We start from the raw sequence: 15,477 nt of genomic DNA, 5'->3' as shown, positions 1-15,477 counted from the left end.
CTCCGGAAGTTCCTCCAGGAATTCCTCCGGAAGTTCCTCCAGGAATTCCTCCGGAAGTTCCTCCAGGAATTCCTCCGGAAGTTCCTCCAGGAATTCCTCCGGAAGTTCCTCCAGGAATTCCTCCGGAAGTTCCTCCAGGAATTCCTCCGGAAGTTCCTCCAGGAGTTCCTTTGGAAGTTCCTCCAGGAGTTCCTTTGGAAGTTCCTCCAGGAGTTCCTCAGGAAGTTTCTCCAGGAGTTCCTCAGGAAGTTCCTCCAGGAGTTCCTCAGGAAGTTCCTCCAGTAATTCCTTCGGAAGTTTCTCCAATTATTCATCTGGAAGTTCCTATAGTAATTCCTCCGGAAGTTTCTCCAGTAATTCCTCCGCAAGTTCCTCCAGTAATTCCTCCGGAAGTTTCTCCAGTGATTCCTCTGGAAGTTCCTCCAGTAATTTCTCCGGCAGTTCCTACAGTTATTCCTCCGGAAGTTCCCCCAGTAATTCCTCCGGAAGTTCCTCCAGTACTTCCTCCAGAAGTTTTTCTAGTAATTCTTCCGGAAGTTCTTCCAGTAATTCCTCCGGAAGTTCTTCCAGTAATTCCTCCGGAAGTTCCTCCGGAAATTCCTACCGGAATTCTTTTGGAAGTTCCTCCAGGAATTCATGCCGAAGTTCCTCCGGGAATTCGTTTAGAAGTTCCTTCAGGATTTATCCCCCGGAAATTCCTAACGGAATTCTTCCGGAAGTTCCTCCAGGAATTCCTGCCGAAGTTCCTCCAGGAATTCGTACCGAAGTTCCTCCGGGAATTCGTCCAGAAGCTCCTTCAGGATTTATTCAGTAAGTTCCACCAGGAATTCCCCCGGAAGTTCCTCCAGAAATTCCCGGAATTCTAGGTGGCCAATTCCAATTTCCGGAGGAATTCCTGGAGGAACTTCCGGAAGATTTCATGGAGAAACTTCCGGAGGAATTCTTGGAGAAACTTCCGGAAGAATTCCTGGAGGAACTTCCAGATGAAGGAGGAATTCCTGAAGGAACTTCCAGACGAAATCCGAGAGGAGTTTCTGGAGGAACTTTCCAGAGACCCTTACGGTAGAATATCTGGAGGAATGTCCAAAGAAATTTCTTGACGATCTTTCAACTTCTGGAAAAATTCCTTCCAGAAACTTCTGGAAAAATTCCTTGACAAACTTCTAAAGAGAAATTTTGGCGCTTGAAACTGGTTCACGTCGCCAAGCCGCCACCACTGGCTGAAAATGATCTATCACGCCACCGCCGGTAAAATTTGAATCAGCGCACAGGTCTACCTGGAAGTACCCGGAGGGTGGTCAATCCGATCGAAAATCGCCGATATGTACTCCAGTGTACTTGTTTTGCAAAATCATGAAGTTTGACATGTCGCAAGATGGATTTCGAAGCCGATCTGCCAGTGACCACTTTTTCCTGGAGGGAGGTAACCCCAGTACTCCCCGGAATATATCCGGAACCATGGCCATTGCAAAAAAATTGAAGGAATTTTGTGATCGATTCCAGAAGGTTGCTTGAAAATCCGTTATGGAACGTACACACGGTCAAGCAGTTTGACCAACATTGACTCCACCTCTCGTTTATTCAAACATCCATCAAGTTTTATCGACAGCGACACGAACAATCAATTTATTCGACCAACAATATCACACACGAACGATCGAAGCGCCAACTTGAGCACCAACCATCAACAAATATATGGGGGTTTGTGCAACTTCACTACAAACGCTCAAACATGTTCGGCGAACCTTGACTTCCCCGACATCTTAAACCAAAATCAAACCGTTTTAATTTTTTCCAACCGAGCCGCCAACTGTCAAATTGTTGTTCGAACAACTTCACACACGTTCAAACAAAGCGGCAACCGAAGCGTTTTCTTGGGGGTGGAGTCAATGTTCGTCGAACTGCTTGACTGGTGTGTACGTTGCATTACAGCTTGTTTCTCCGATGTACCATTCGGTAATTCTGCAACAGCAGCATCAGCATCTTTAACGGTTGAACATGCAGCATCAGTAGCAGTACCAGTGACGGTCGAACAACTAGCAACAACAGCAGCAGCAGCGATGACGAACGATGATCCATCAGCAGCAGCAACAGCAGCAGCAGCGGTATTAGCTTAGCTGAGCTGCGTGGTTTTGAATTTCAAGTTTTGTCGTAAAATGGGGGTTGGGGACGTACGTGTTAAATATTGTTGTGGGATAGTGACGGGGACCCTTTGGAGACTCTAACGGGAATCCTTTGGGGATTCCAATTGAATAGAATAGTAGAATAATCAATGGTTGATCGCAAAAGACAAATCTTAATTCGTACCTTTGTTACTATTTTGTCCCACATACCAGCTTTTAAATTACAATCTTAGCAATTATTCGATGATTTAAGAACATAAAACTTGATGAGGTCAGTGGCCTTGTTGTGCGATATTGGGCAAATAGAATGAAGTTCAATACAATCCACATCTAATCAAAATCCAATCCAGAACTAATCCAAATCAAATCGGAACCCCATTTAAATCCAAATTTAATTCATATCCAAATCTAGTTCAAATCCATATACGTGAGACGGACTTAGTTTTTAATCGACCATGTAGCCCTTATGAAGCAAGTTTCTGCATATTATATCAATGTCGACGATTCGTATACTCTTCCTATATGTTACTTACGGTCGTCTGGGAGATACCAAAAATTTTAACATCTTTCGAAACTTCATACGAGTCGCAGAATAGACACAATATGTATTTAAGTGCTGAACCAGTAAACGATGTTTACTCAATTTGGTACTGTACGGAACATGACGCATGAACATGAACATGACTGTTGAATGTCATTGTGCCCCGAGGGAAAAAAATGTTTAGGTGGTCTCTTTGCTTATACGACATTAAAGTCTAAAACATGTTTTTTTTTCTGTTTTTATTTCTAATCTCTGTTTTGTTCTGTTGTGTACCACGAAGTTCTTATCAAACGGGAGATGCTCTCTGACGAACTATAATCTTAGTATTACAATAGGCCACACCGTTTAATTACGCCATTTATGATAATGAATATGATAAAGAGTAACTAGATGTCAATCCACATACATTCAATTTTCTTTCTTATATTTGACACAATAATCATATAATAAATTCCGTAATCTAAATAGGCTTCCAACATAAAATATAATTAAGAATGACGACAATAATGTTAATTATGATATTTACTATTTGTTTAGAGATTTTCTCATCGTTTATTTCATTTTATTACATTCATTAATTTCATGTATTTTAACGATCTAAACATTTAATAATTGAAACAGTTGACGAACCATGTCATCAAAGATGTGGCCTACGTTTTCTAATTTGAGTTGATCTAGGTGAATATTACCAGAAGGCCGCTGTAGCGTGAATAATTATAACACTCCCGGCCGATCGTTAAGTTCTCCTCTATGCAGCGGTATACACATAATCGATTTCCTGCAAGACGTCCTGGATATCTTGTAGCTCACTTACTTTTATGAGATCAGAGCAGAAAAAAGAAATCTGAAAAAAACAGAATGGTTACGATTGATGAAAAATTAATAAATAAATATATAAATTTTTGTCTTAAACTAAAACCTGGGTGATGTTAACTTAATTTTAAATGGGCGTCTGCTTTACGACAATGTCCAGGAAATATCTGAAACTTTCCCGTCGAAATCCCTGGAAGATTTACTTCGGAATTCCTGAAGAAATACCGACGCAATCTCTGTAGACCGAGCTAAAGAATAACGATGGAAATGAGAATCCTTCAGGATTTCCGACTTAATTCTTTCAGACATTCTGACAGGATTCCTACATTGACAGGAATCCAACGGGAATCCATCAAGGATTCTTATGGAAATCGTTCAAGGATTCATATGGAAATCCTTCAGAGATAACGACAAAAATTCCTCAGGGATTCCTTCAAAGATTCTCTCGGAGTTACTTTAGGGCTTTCATCGGAATTTCTACGAGTATTACATCGGAAATTCTTTAGAGATTTCAAAGCGAATACTTTTGAGATACCGATGCGAATCCTTAAGCGATTCCGAAGGTAATCCTTTATATTCCGACAGGATTTCTTCAGAGGGTAATTTTTCTGGGATTATGATTTCTGTCGCAACTTCTTGAGGAGTCCTGGAGGAAATCTTTCAGAGATTTCAATGGAAATTCTTCAGTGATTCAGACGGGATTTTTTTATGCTTAACGGTAACTCTTCAATGATTCCGACGGGAACACAAAAAAACGACGGAAATTTTTAAGAGATTCCGACGGGAATCCTCAAAAGATTCCGACCAGAAATTCTAAAGAGATTTTGACAGAGATTTTGAAAAGATTTCAACGGGAATCCTTCAGAGATTCTGAAGGGAATGATTTCCAAGTATTTTCTAGTATTTTGGAGGAAACAGTTCAGGGATTCTGACGGGAATTTTCCAGGGATTCCGACGCAAATCTTTCGGGGATTCCGACGGAAATCCTTGTGCAATTCAGAAGCGAATCCTTTTTGAATTCTCTCAGGGATTCCGTCGGAAATCTCTCAGCGATTCCGAAGAAAATCCTTCATATCCTGACGGGATTCTGACAAAAAATCCTAAGAAATTCTGACGGTATTTCTTTAACGATTCTTACGGTATTTCTTCAACGATTCCGACGGGAATCCTCCTAGGATTCCGACGAGAGACTTTCAGAGATTCAGACGGGAATCCTCCAGAGATTTAGACAGGCATCCTTCAGGGATTCCGACGGGAATTCTTCAGAGATTCCGATGCATCCCATGGGAATTGTTCAGAGGTTCATGGACTTCGACAGGGATCCTTCAGGGATTTTGACGATAATTCTTTAGAGATTCGAAGCGATTGCTTTTAGGATTCTTAAAGAAAATCCTTCCTGAATTCCGAAGCTAGTCTCATGGACTCCGTTGAAATATGGAGGATCCACTTCGGAATAGCTGAAGGATCCCCATCAGAAATACTTGAGGATTCCCTTCGGAATCTCTTAAAGGGCCATCCACAAAGTACGTTACGCTTTAAGGCGGTGCGGGAGTTACGAGCAGCGTGACGATTCATACGAAAATGTTATAGGTTCTCTGGAACTTGAGGATTCCCGTCGGAATCTTTGGAGCATTCCCGTCAGAATCTCTGAAGGATCATCGTCAGGATTTTAGAAGAATTCTCGTCGAAATCATTGTAGAAATCCCGTTGGAGTATGAAGGATTCTCTTCGGAATCGTCGCGTCGATATCGATATCAAGTATTCCGAATAAAATCTTTCAGGGCGGGAGTTCATCAGGAATTCCTACGGAAATCCTACAAAGTTTACGACGGGAATCCTTCTGAATTTCGAAGAAGACCCGCCAGAATCTCAAGTATTCCTGTTGTGACATCAAAAGGATTTCCATCGGAGTATCAGAAGGATTTGCTTCGTAATCGCTGAATTATTTACGGACTCCCGTCGGGACCCCACCGACTATAAAAATCTCCTTGCGGAATCATTGAAAGATTCCCGTTGCATCCTTTTGGATTCCCGTTGGAATTTCCTGAGAATTCCGATCGGAGTCTCTGAAGGATTCCCGTTGAAATCCCTGTAGGATCCCTGTCCAAATCTATGAAGGATTCCTTTCGAAGTCCCTGAAGAATTCCCGTTAAATCCCTGAAGGATTCCCGAAGGAATCCCTGCAGGATGCACCTCGGAATCTCTGAAGGATTCCCGTCGGAGTCCCTAAAGGATGCCCGTCCGAATCTCTGAAGGATTCTCTGAATATTCCCATCGGAATCACTGAAGGATGCCTGTCAAAATCTCTGGAGAATTCCCGTCTGAATTTCTGAAAGTTTCCTGTCGGAATCTCAGGAAGATTCCCGTTGATATCCCAGAAGATTGGAGTTTGGAGTTTCTGAAGGATTCCCGTTGGAATCTCTGAAGAATTCCCTTCGGAATCCTTGAAAATTTTCCTTCGTAATCCCTAAAGGATTCTCGTCGGAGTTTCTAAAGGATTCTCTTCGAATTTCGAAGGAATCCCGACAAGAATCTTTTAGGAACTCCGACAGGAATCCTTTATGGATTCCGACAGGCATGCTTCAGAGATTCCGCCGAAAATCCTGCTGGAAATCCTACGGGAATCCTCCAGAAATTCTGACGAAAATCTTTGAGTTATTCCGACGGGCATCCTTCAGGGGTTCCGACGGGAATTCTTCAAGGAATCCGACGGGCATCCGTCAGGGATTCCAACAAGAATCCTCCAGGGATTTCGAACTTCGAACACACAGATAGGGGCCCTCCTTAGCCATGCGGTAAGACGCGCGGCTACAAAGCAAGACCATATGCTGAGGGTGGCTGGGTTCGATTCCCGTTGCCGGTCTAGGCAATTTTCGGATTGGAAATTGTCTCGACTTCCCTGGGCATAAAAGTATCATCGTACTAGCCTCATGGCATACGAATGCAAAAATGGTAGCCTGGCTTAGACAGCTCGCAGTTAACAACTGTGGAAGTGCTTAATGAACACTAAGCTGCGAGGCGGCTCTGTCCCAGTGTGGGGATGTAATGCCAATAAGAAGAAGAAGAAGATTCCCGTCGGAATCCCAGACAGAATTCCCGTCGGAATCCTAGACAGGATTCTCGTTGGAATCCCAGAAGGATGCCCGTCGGAATCCCAGAAGGATTCCCGTCGGAATCCCAGAAGAATTCCCGTCGAAATCCCAGAAGGATACCCGTTGGAATCTCTGAAGAATCCCTGTCCACATTTATGGAGGATTCCTTTCGAAGTCCCTGAAGGATTCCTGTCGGAGTCCCTGAAGGATGCCCGTCCGAATCTCTGAAGGATTAAAATCCCTGGAAAATTCTCATCGAAATCGATAATGGATCCCTGTTGAAATCTCTGAAGGATCTCTGTCGAAGTCTCTGAAAGATTCACGTCGGAATCTCTGAAGAATTCCCATCGGAATCTCTGGAGAATTTCCGCCGGAATCCCTGAAGGACGCCTGTCGAAATCTCTGAATGATTCCCGTCGGCATCTCTGAATGATTCCCGTCGGCATCTCTGAAAGATTCCCGTCGGAATCCCAGAGAGATTCCCGTTGGAATGCCAGAAGGATTATCGTTGGAAATTCTGAAGATTTCCCGTCGGAATCTCTGATGGATTTCCTGTCCGAATCTCTGATGGATTCCTGTCGAAATCTCTGATGGATTCCTGTCGAAATCCCATAAAGGTTTCCGTCGAAATCTCATAAGGATTTCCGTCGGAATCCCATATGGAGTCCCAGAAGGATTCACGTCGGAATGCCTGACTCATTCCCGTCGGAATCTCAGAAGGATTTCCATCAGATTAAAGATTTCCGTCGAAATTCCAGAAAGATTCCCATCGGAAGGATTCCAGTCGGCCCGGAAAAATTCCCGTCGAAGTCCCTTAAAATGTTATGTCGAAATACCTGAAAGAACCCTGTTAAAATCCCCGAATTAGTCCCGTCAAAATCCATGAAGTATTCTTATCTGAATCACTAAAGGATTCATGTCGGAATCAATGAAGAATTACCGTCGGAATACCTGAATTATTTTCGTCAGAGTCCTATTGTAACCTCTGAGTGATTCTCCTCGGAAATCATCGGATCGTCGGAATCTCTACTGGTTTCCCCTAGTAAATCATTAATTTTTTTTATCGGAAACGCTGAAGTATAGACGTCTGAATCCACGGAGGATTCCCGTCGGAAACCCTAAAAGATTGCTATTGAAGTAATAATATCAGAATCCCTGAAGGATAGACGTCGCAATCCCTGAAGTATTCATATCGGAATCCTTCCAATATTCTTGCCTAGATTCCCTCTACAATCCCTAAAACGATTCTTATCGGTGTTATTGTAGGATTCCCGTTGGAATTCCTGTAGCATTCTCTTCGAAATCCTCGAAATATCCCATAATCGCAGTCCATTAAAGCTTCTTTCTAAAAAAAACTCGGTTTCCGCCAGTGTTAACTTTAGTTTTTAACTAAAAATCTTACTGACTTACGGTATATTCTTTTTACCTACCTCACTCCCAAATACGATATCTATTATTGCAGTTCCTTAGCAGAAACTGTCAGGAGGAAATGATCGATGAATCTACCAAGTCTATTACCTCTCCTTCCATAATTTCCCTTGGAAGGAACAACATAATCGGATCCACAAACTGCCGTGTTTTGTTGGAGGTGGCACCAACCGACCGACCTACAATTTTGTTTCTGCCCACTGTGCTGTTCATAATAGCGAAATATCTGTATCACGGAATTTCAGGCCTGCAGATGTCAAGCTAATCAGGTTGAATTCCTGAAGAAAATACAAATAAATATTGCGTGAGAATTATATTCGGCAATGCTGTTAAAACCGAGATTTCGAACAGTCACTCATTAGGATACTTACTTATCCATCTTCCTTGGAGGAACAGCAGTCGGGTTCCGAACTATACTTGAGACTTACATACTTCCTTATTATAATGCAAGCTCACACAACACCGTATTTAAAAAGTTATTCAAGAATATCGCAAATGGAAATACAAAACCGGGGAAGAAAAACAAAACATGATGGTCGAGAAAAACAAAAACAAATTCATTTGTCAATTATGCACGGTGAAAAATATATACTCAAAAGTTGACAGATTATAGCGTGTGACTTGGTGTCTTTTCATGTGTATACCTAGAACTCTACACACCGATGGAGACTTCAAGCGCAACACGAAAAAAATCCTAGTGTCTCGTCCCGGTTATTAGTTCCTGGTACAAGTACCACAGGTGTGTCCTTAGTATTACAGTTACAAAATGTATAATTGGGTCCTGAAGCCCTACCTCGTTTATGGTTGCAAACGGTAGTGCATCGGTCAAGAAAACTTGAACCGGTATTATAAAACATCTGGTAAAAGTCTAAATCCGATTCTACACACTTTATTTTTTTTACCGGGATCTCAGCAAAATGTTGAACTTTTACCGAGATTCGCACAGCCGTGCCCCAGCAAACATGTTTTTTGCCGAGATTTCTGTCAAAATTGCTGAAAATCAGCTAACAAACGTCATTTTTGCTGAAATATCAGTTTTTTATTTTGCTGACGCACGGCTGTGCGGATTTTTGCCGAGCTGCAGAAATAAAAACTAAGTGTGTAAATCAGTAAAAATAATATTTTTATGTTTAATACATTTTGAGGCAAATATTGGCCTGTGCAACATTTCAGAACGAATCAACCATCAGCCCAAAACGTCAGGCCCATATATTAACTGTCAAAGGTTGAGTCGAGTGCCCTGCGGTGTTTTGCTAGTGCGTTTGAATCCTTACGACAAACAAGAACGAAAATGTCGAGGAAGCATTTTTCAACTATTTTCAAATTTCAACTTAAACAATGTTCCTTTCAATTTTTGAGTCAAAAGAAAAACTGACGCGTTCAGGATGATTAACTTCATCGTTCCCTGAAATAAAATCGAATATCGGTTCTTCATTTTAGGACCCAATTGACCTTTCCCGTCAAAATTGTATCTCGTTTTATTGTCTTAGTCGATTCTTTCGGATTCTTTGGCTTATTTAAGGTCAACATTCACAAAGACCTTTTTTTTGAAGCCTCTAACCGAGCCTCTATTTTAAAAATCGAAAAAGTGCTATTTTTTAAACGATTGGCCCGATTTTGAACGAAAATCGGGTGAATTTTTCAGGCCGGTTCACACGTGCAGCACTTTAACAGTTTTTGTTTTTGATTTTAAAAATTATTAGAGGCTTAAAAAAATATGTTTTTTTTTGGGAAAGTTGACCTTACATGAGCCAAAGAATCGATTGAGCGAATAAACTTTTTTGACGGGAAAGGTCAATTCAAATATTTATTTATTATATTGTCGATTTCACCAATTTAAAGAGTTATGTGTAGATTGTGATTTTTCCAAGGATTTTTCCATTTTTCCGATTCTTTTTCATACACCCACTTTCATTTCAGGTTGATCGATTTTTGTTATTTACTGAAATCTACCTAATTACCACTCATTACTCGCATGATGATGATGATGATGATGATACTACCATCTATTGTAGAAAGGCACCTGCCGATAGCACTGGCCATATCTGACAAACGATTGTGATTTTTCCAAGGATTTTTCCGATTCTTTTTCATACACCCACTTTCATTTCAGGTTGATCGATTTTTGTTATTTACTGAAATCTACCTAATTACCACTCATTACTCGCATGATGATGATGATGATGATGATACTACCATCTATTATTGTAGCAAGGCACCTGCCGATAGCACTGGCCATATCTGACAAACGATTTGATCATGATTATACTATTGTTTGTATTTCATCAAACTCCTGTATGAAGGGCCAAAAATGGGTGGGGTTTAAAATAGAGGTCCTAAAAAATATGGGTCCTTCGGGAAAGTCGACCTTAAATAAGCCAAAGAATCGACTGAGACAATAAAATTTTTGACCGGAAGGGTCAATTCAGCCATGATAAAGAATCTTGATGTCAAAGCACTCAAATTTTGAACTTAAGTTTATTAATCTTCGGGGCAATCCAAAGTAAACACAGCGTGCGATGAAAAAATATTTTAGTTACAAGAAAAAAATTGTCGCTGTCGTCGCTGTCCGGAACATCTTTTGCTGGCCAGGATGGGAAAACTGTCAAAACGCACACAAACGTATCAATTGTGTTTGGCCCATTATTGTTATTCCTTTACATGAGTCGCGTCGCATCGCTCTTCGCGTACTCTTGCTTGCCCCTTATTTTCATTCATATGATATCACGTCAAATACCTCGTAAATGTTCGTAATCTGAATAGGCTATCAGTGAGATTTTTAAAACTGTTTCTTTATCGTGAAACATGGTACGTGATATTAATAATTTGGAAACATTTTTGGTCGGTTTTAATTCTGTTTATGCACACAGTGCGTCACGCAGTCGTTGCAGTCGTTGCTCTCTTGACGTACATTGTCGGCTGTCATTTTTCGCTGTTTTCGCGGGCTTCGTGGTCGCTTCGGCACTATACAGTTCGAAGGCGACCGAAAGCCCTCGCGTCCCCGCTGTCAGTTATTCGGCTGCAGTCGTTTTCCAGAAACCGTTGAGAAAAGTGCATTTTTGAAGGAAGCGCTTTGTCGGGAGTACAGGCGCGCGTGGTCAAATCTTCTGTGGACTGTTTTTTTTTTCATTATTTCAGTTTTTGGGACAATTAAATTTGTGAAAAATGTACAATTGTATTTATCAAGTGCGTAATCTTATCTGATCTATTATTTTGGTGTCGTGAATTAAAAATTGTGTTGAAGAATAGTGTTTTACGACGGGAAAATAGCTTTTCGGATGTCGAAAAAGGAGTAAAAAGAAGCATTAGGTACTCAAGCACCCACCGAGGAGGGCGAAAAAGCAGAAGACTTCTTAGTTCTGATAAAGTCGTAAGTCGTATAGCAGTGAACAGTTTATGGACTGATTGCAATTTTTACATGGTCTGTCCCTGGGATCTGTCCTAAAGAAAATGTCTTGACGAAGCAAAAGAAGGAAAACTAGGTTTTATCCGTGAAAAAGTTTGCACCCGAAAGGTTTTCCTCCGCTGGGTAGTGGCCAACTCGGCACGGCACGGGGGCGTATGGTATGATGAATATTGATTGAATTAATTACAAATTGAATGGAAGGAAAAGTTTTTGGAAGAGAACGTGCAGTTTTGTCGTAAACCAACCAACCTGTGGCAATTCATAGTATTTGGAAAAAGTGGATAGTGTTGTGCAAGAAGAAGAAATTGATGTTAGTGGTGGCGTTACAATTTTTGGATGAGGCGAAACGAAAAAAAAAACTTGGAATAGTCAGCTGCGTACAGTTTCTCAAGCAGAGGAAATAACAAACGATAATAACGAAAACAACAATCATTTCATGAGCCATTGGTAAGTATTTTAATAACATTTATATATACATTTGGGTCGCTTTTTACGCGGTTTTTTTTTTCACTAGGTCGTTTTTCACGCGACTTTTTTTACGCGGACACGTTTTATATGCGGTTTTTGGGACTTTCGCGGTTTTCGGGATTTGTGCGGTTTATTTTTACGCGGTACGTATCCCACGCGTAAAAACCGACCCCATTATGTCTTGTCTTGTCTTGTCTTGTCTTAGCACATGCACAGCCAGTATTGAAAAGCATCCTGGAAATGTCGGTTGTATTCCCAAGCATTTTCTTGTCTGCATTAATATTTGCAGCATATCATAAATATGACACAAGTATTAAAACGGCCAGGCCCACCGTGCAGGCTTGAATTTGGGAGATAATCCATAACTCCTCGGCAATCAGATTATTTAGTAATAAATAACATGATTAACGAAGAGTTTTGAATCTACGAAAGGAAGAAACGGGGACAGCCGTACCAACCGTTTCACATTCAGGGGGAAAGATGATTGACGAATCGTTGGGAGTGACTTGCTAAGAAGATTAATGTACACTCCATGGGTCCTCGACGTCTTGGGATGGGACACAGTTTTTAGTCTAGTGCCCTGGCTTATACATTGATGGGCAAAAGTATTAGTATGAATTCATATAGATTACTATGAAAACATGACAAGGCTTATATGTCCATCAGTGTACATATCAGCCTAGGTTCAAGCGCCATTACTCGCCCTCTGGAATGAGAAAGAAAAGAAACAAAAGCGATGAAAACGATCTAAAACCCATAAGACGTTAAAAATATAAAACTTTTACTTACAACATATGTTTTGTGCCTGGAACCATTATCTCGATAATCATCGTCGTAACAAAATTTACTTTTAACACACATTTGCATTGATATAACTTATGGGAGATGGAGGGCAATATGCCTGAGCTTAGCAATTTATGTTATTTTGACAGTTAAATAAATGAAATTATCACAGAATATCTGTGACACAAACACCGAACAATACTGCTGATTTCGATTTCGTTGAATTTTATCGAAAATCATTGAAACCTGTAAAATGATTCCAGTGTGTATCTAGCTAATACCATCTTCATATTGTAGAAAATCTCAATCATATTGACCATAATCACATTCTTCATAATTTTCAAATATTCTTTTATTTTTTCTCGGGAAAATATTATAAACTTCGAATAAAAATAGACGAATTGGATTTTTTTACAAAAATTTCCTGTAAAAGATTTTCTAAAATTCAGAAACAGTTAAACAAAGCGGGTTTTTTGAATTATTTAAAACAATATTCTGAAACTGATTTTTCACTGAAGTTTCATTTCAAATCATGCAAAAATTGTGAGTTTTAAATTACACTCTCTTTCGTGATTTGATTCTACAAATTTAGAACGGCCATATTTATGACTCAATTCAAATCTCGCCACACAATGTGAATCATTTCTGATATTCTGTAAAAAATGTAATAGGGGTAATGACGGCTTTGTCAGGTTTTGTTCTATTATTGTCAGGGGTCTTTTTTATTACTGATTATGCTCAAATTTGGCCCAAACATTCTTTGCATATCAAAGAATATTGTAGCTAAATTTTATAAATTTCGGTCGAAAAAAAACCCCCTGCCAATAATAGAACAAAACCTGCCAAAGCCGTCTGTTACCCTACATAGGTATTTCTTGAAGTTGTAATAATATGGAATTTATAATGTAGACTCTAACAAATCGGCGTTAGACATTATAGATCAACGATGCTCGCCAAAATGTCGGTGGCGGCGCAATCCGCTACATGACTTATACAGTCATAATGCTCATGCTCATTCAAATCAATAGACAATATTGTGTCAGCTTAAACTCTACATCTTCGTTGAAAAATTGCACGATGTTTGTATGTTCTACTTACGTCATTGTAGTATCAATTGTGTTTACATACCGCTCTTCAACATCTTATCATGGGCGGAGCCCTACTTATCCTATAAGCTCAACCAGAGAACCTCGGCGAGTATCTTCTCCACAGGGATTGCGTTCTTCCTTGCGACTCTTCTCGTCTTGGCTGGATACCCTTGGTTGATCGTGGGGTCCTTATCCGACCGCTACACCTTCGAAAAATGTAGTTCTACCGTTTTGAATCCGAGTTGTTGACAGCAGAGAAAAACACGAACATCCGCCTTCATTTTCGATTATATTGACATTCAAGTTCCTCATCCGTACGACTTGCACATCCAGGAGGAGCAATGCCACAATAGGGATCGATACGAATTAGATACGAACCGATTCGCCTTGATCATCCATTTGTAACGCTGTGTTCGTGGAATCCTTTCGGGTATGTATAGCTTGAGGAGGAATAACGACCAATATAGATTTCAATCTTGAATGGTAACTTAACCGAAAATCTGAACTTTTCTTTAACTTTGTTTAATTTTTATTAAAAATGACGGACCGTGAAAATGTACGTTTATTCGCGGTCACAGCATGCTACCATCCTACGCGTAAAAACAGACCCCATTACATTACAAAGTAAAGGCAGGCCTGGTAGCGGGTCACTTTTAAGTGACTTGGTCACTTTTTTCGGGCTAGTCACTAAAAAGTCTCTTTTTTCGACCTCAAGTCACTAAAGTCACTTTTTCTCGCAAAAAGTCACTATTTTCAACTATTTTGAAACTATTGACTAAGATTTTTTTATAAAGCTTTATGTATCCATCGGAAGATGCTTTGTGCATGGTGGAAATGAAATTACGGATCTTGGAAAAATGATCACTCTGAAACATCGCCAGCCATTTAACTCGCTGCTCTTATTGGCATTTCACCAGTAGCTAATTGAAGGTGTTTACTTCACAATTTATAAATTGGTATACAGTTATGCAAGCAAGAGACCTGTCGGTTTCGATTTTTTTAAACTCAAACTTTATGCAGTAGGGGAAGGTGGGGAGACTTGATTCCTTGGGAGACTTGATTCTCCCCTGTTGCCAAGAACTAAACTACCCATGATCGCATGTTTGTAACACTCGCATTTTTGTTCATTTTGTAAAAAGTCTGTGAATCGTTCACAAAGCTCAATTTAATGGATCTAATCCCACAACAGTAAAATAGGCTTTACTGTCTTGCTTATCTGTGGTAAGCTGGAAATGATTGAGTTTGTGGGGAGGATTGACAAACGATTTACAAAATCAACCAAAATACATATGTCACAAATATGCGATCATCACGGGTAAAAATCCGTTCCCGGAAATGAGAAAGTAATTCATGATTCCATGAATCCGTCGTGTTTTCATGCTATGAAAATACACCATGAATATAAATCATGATTTCATGATATATTTTCGGGTAACGCAACCAATGCGTTACAATTTGGTTGTTTAAATCGACAGAATAAAAAAAGTTCAACAGGGAATTTGAACTCGAGTACACTGAGCGAGAGTCCGGCGTCCTACCTCTCAGTCGTTCTTACTTCTTGGGAATGAAGTGTTTGAAATATAACCGGTTATGCATACTGTCGACTGATGAGGATTGCCTAGTACCATGAATAATGTTCCTTAAATCATGAATTATAATCATGGTTTCATGAACTGACCTGATTCATGATTTCATGATTTTTAGTGGCGAGTTATTTTTTAATTGACAACCTTAT

General features: G+C 40.2%; 1 protein-coding gene and 1 long non-coding RNA gene across 4 annotated transcripts in view; one reads left to right on the top strand and one right to left on the bottom strand.

The window, feature by feature from the left end:
- Nucleotides 1-2,900: 2,900 nt before the first annotated feature.
- Nucleotides 2,901-8,575, bottom strand: LOC134214411 (uncharacterized). Its single transcript, XR_009979774.1, has 3 exons — nt 8,369-8,575; nt 8,000-8,275; nt 2,901-3,508 (listed from the first exon to the last, which is right to left on the bottom strand). It is a non-coding gene; the product is annotated as an uncharacterized LOC134214411 (long non-coding RNA).
- Nucleotides 8,576-11,022: 2,447 nt separating this feature from the next.
- Nucleotides 11,023-15,477, top strand: part of LOC134208680 (uncharacterized) — a 257,868-nt gene continuing 253,413 nt past the window's right edge. For all 3 annotated transcript variants that reach the window (XM_062684472.1, XM_062684473.1, XM_062684474.1), the window contains exon 1: nt 11,023-11,850. The gene's annotated coding sequence lies outside the window, so the exon portion shown is untranslated. The remainder of the gene's footprint in view (nt 11,851-15,477) is intronic.

The sequence above is a fragment of the Armigeres subalbatus genome, chromosome 2 (genome assembly GCF_024139115.2).
Source record: "Armigeres subalbatus isolate Guangzhou_Male chromosome 2, GZ_Asu_2, whole genome shotgun sequence".
In the NCBI taxonomy this organism is placed as follows: Eukaryota; Metazoa; Arthropoda; class Insecta; order Diptera; family Culicidae; genus Armigeres; species Armigeres subalbatus.
Note: the sequence above shows the minus strand (reverse complement) of the source record. Positions and strands in the feature narration are given on the sequence as shown.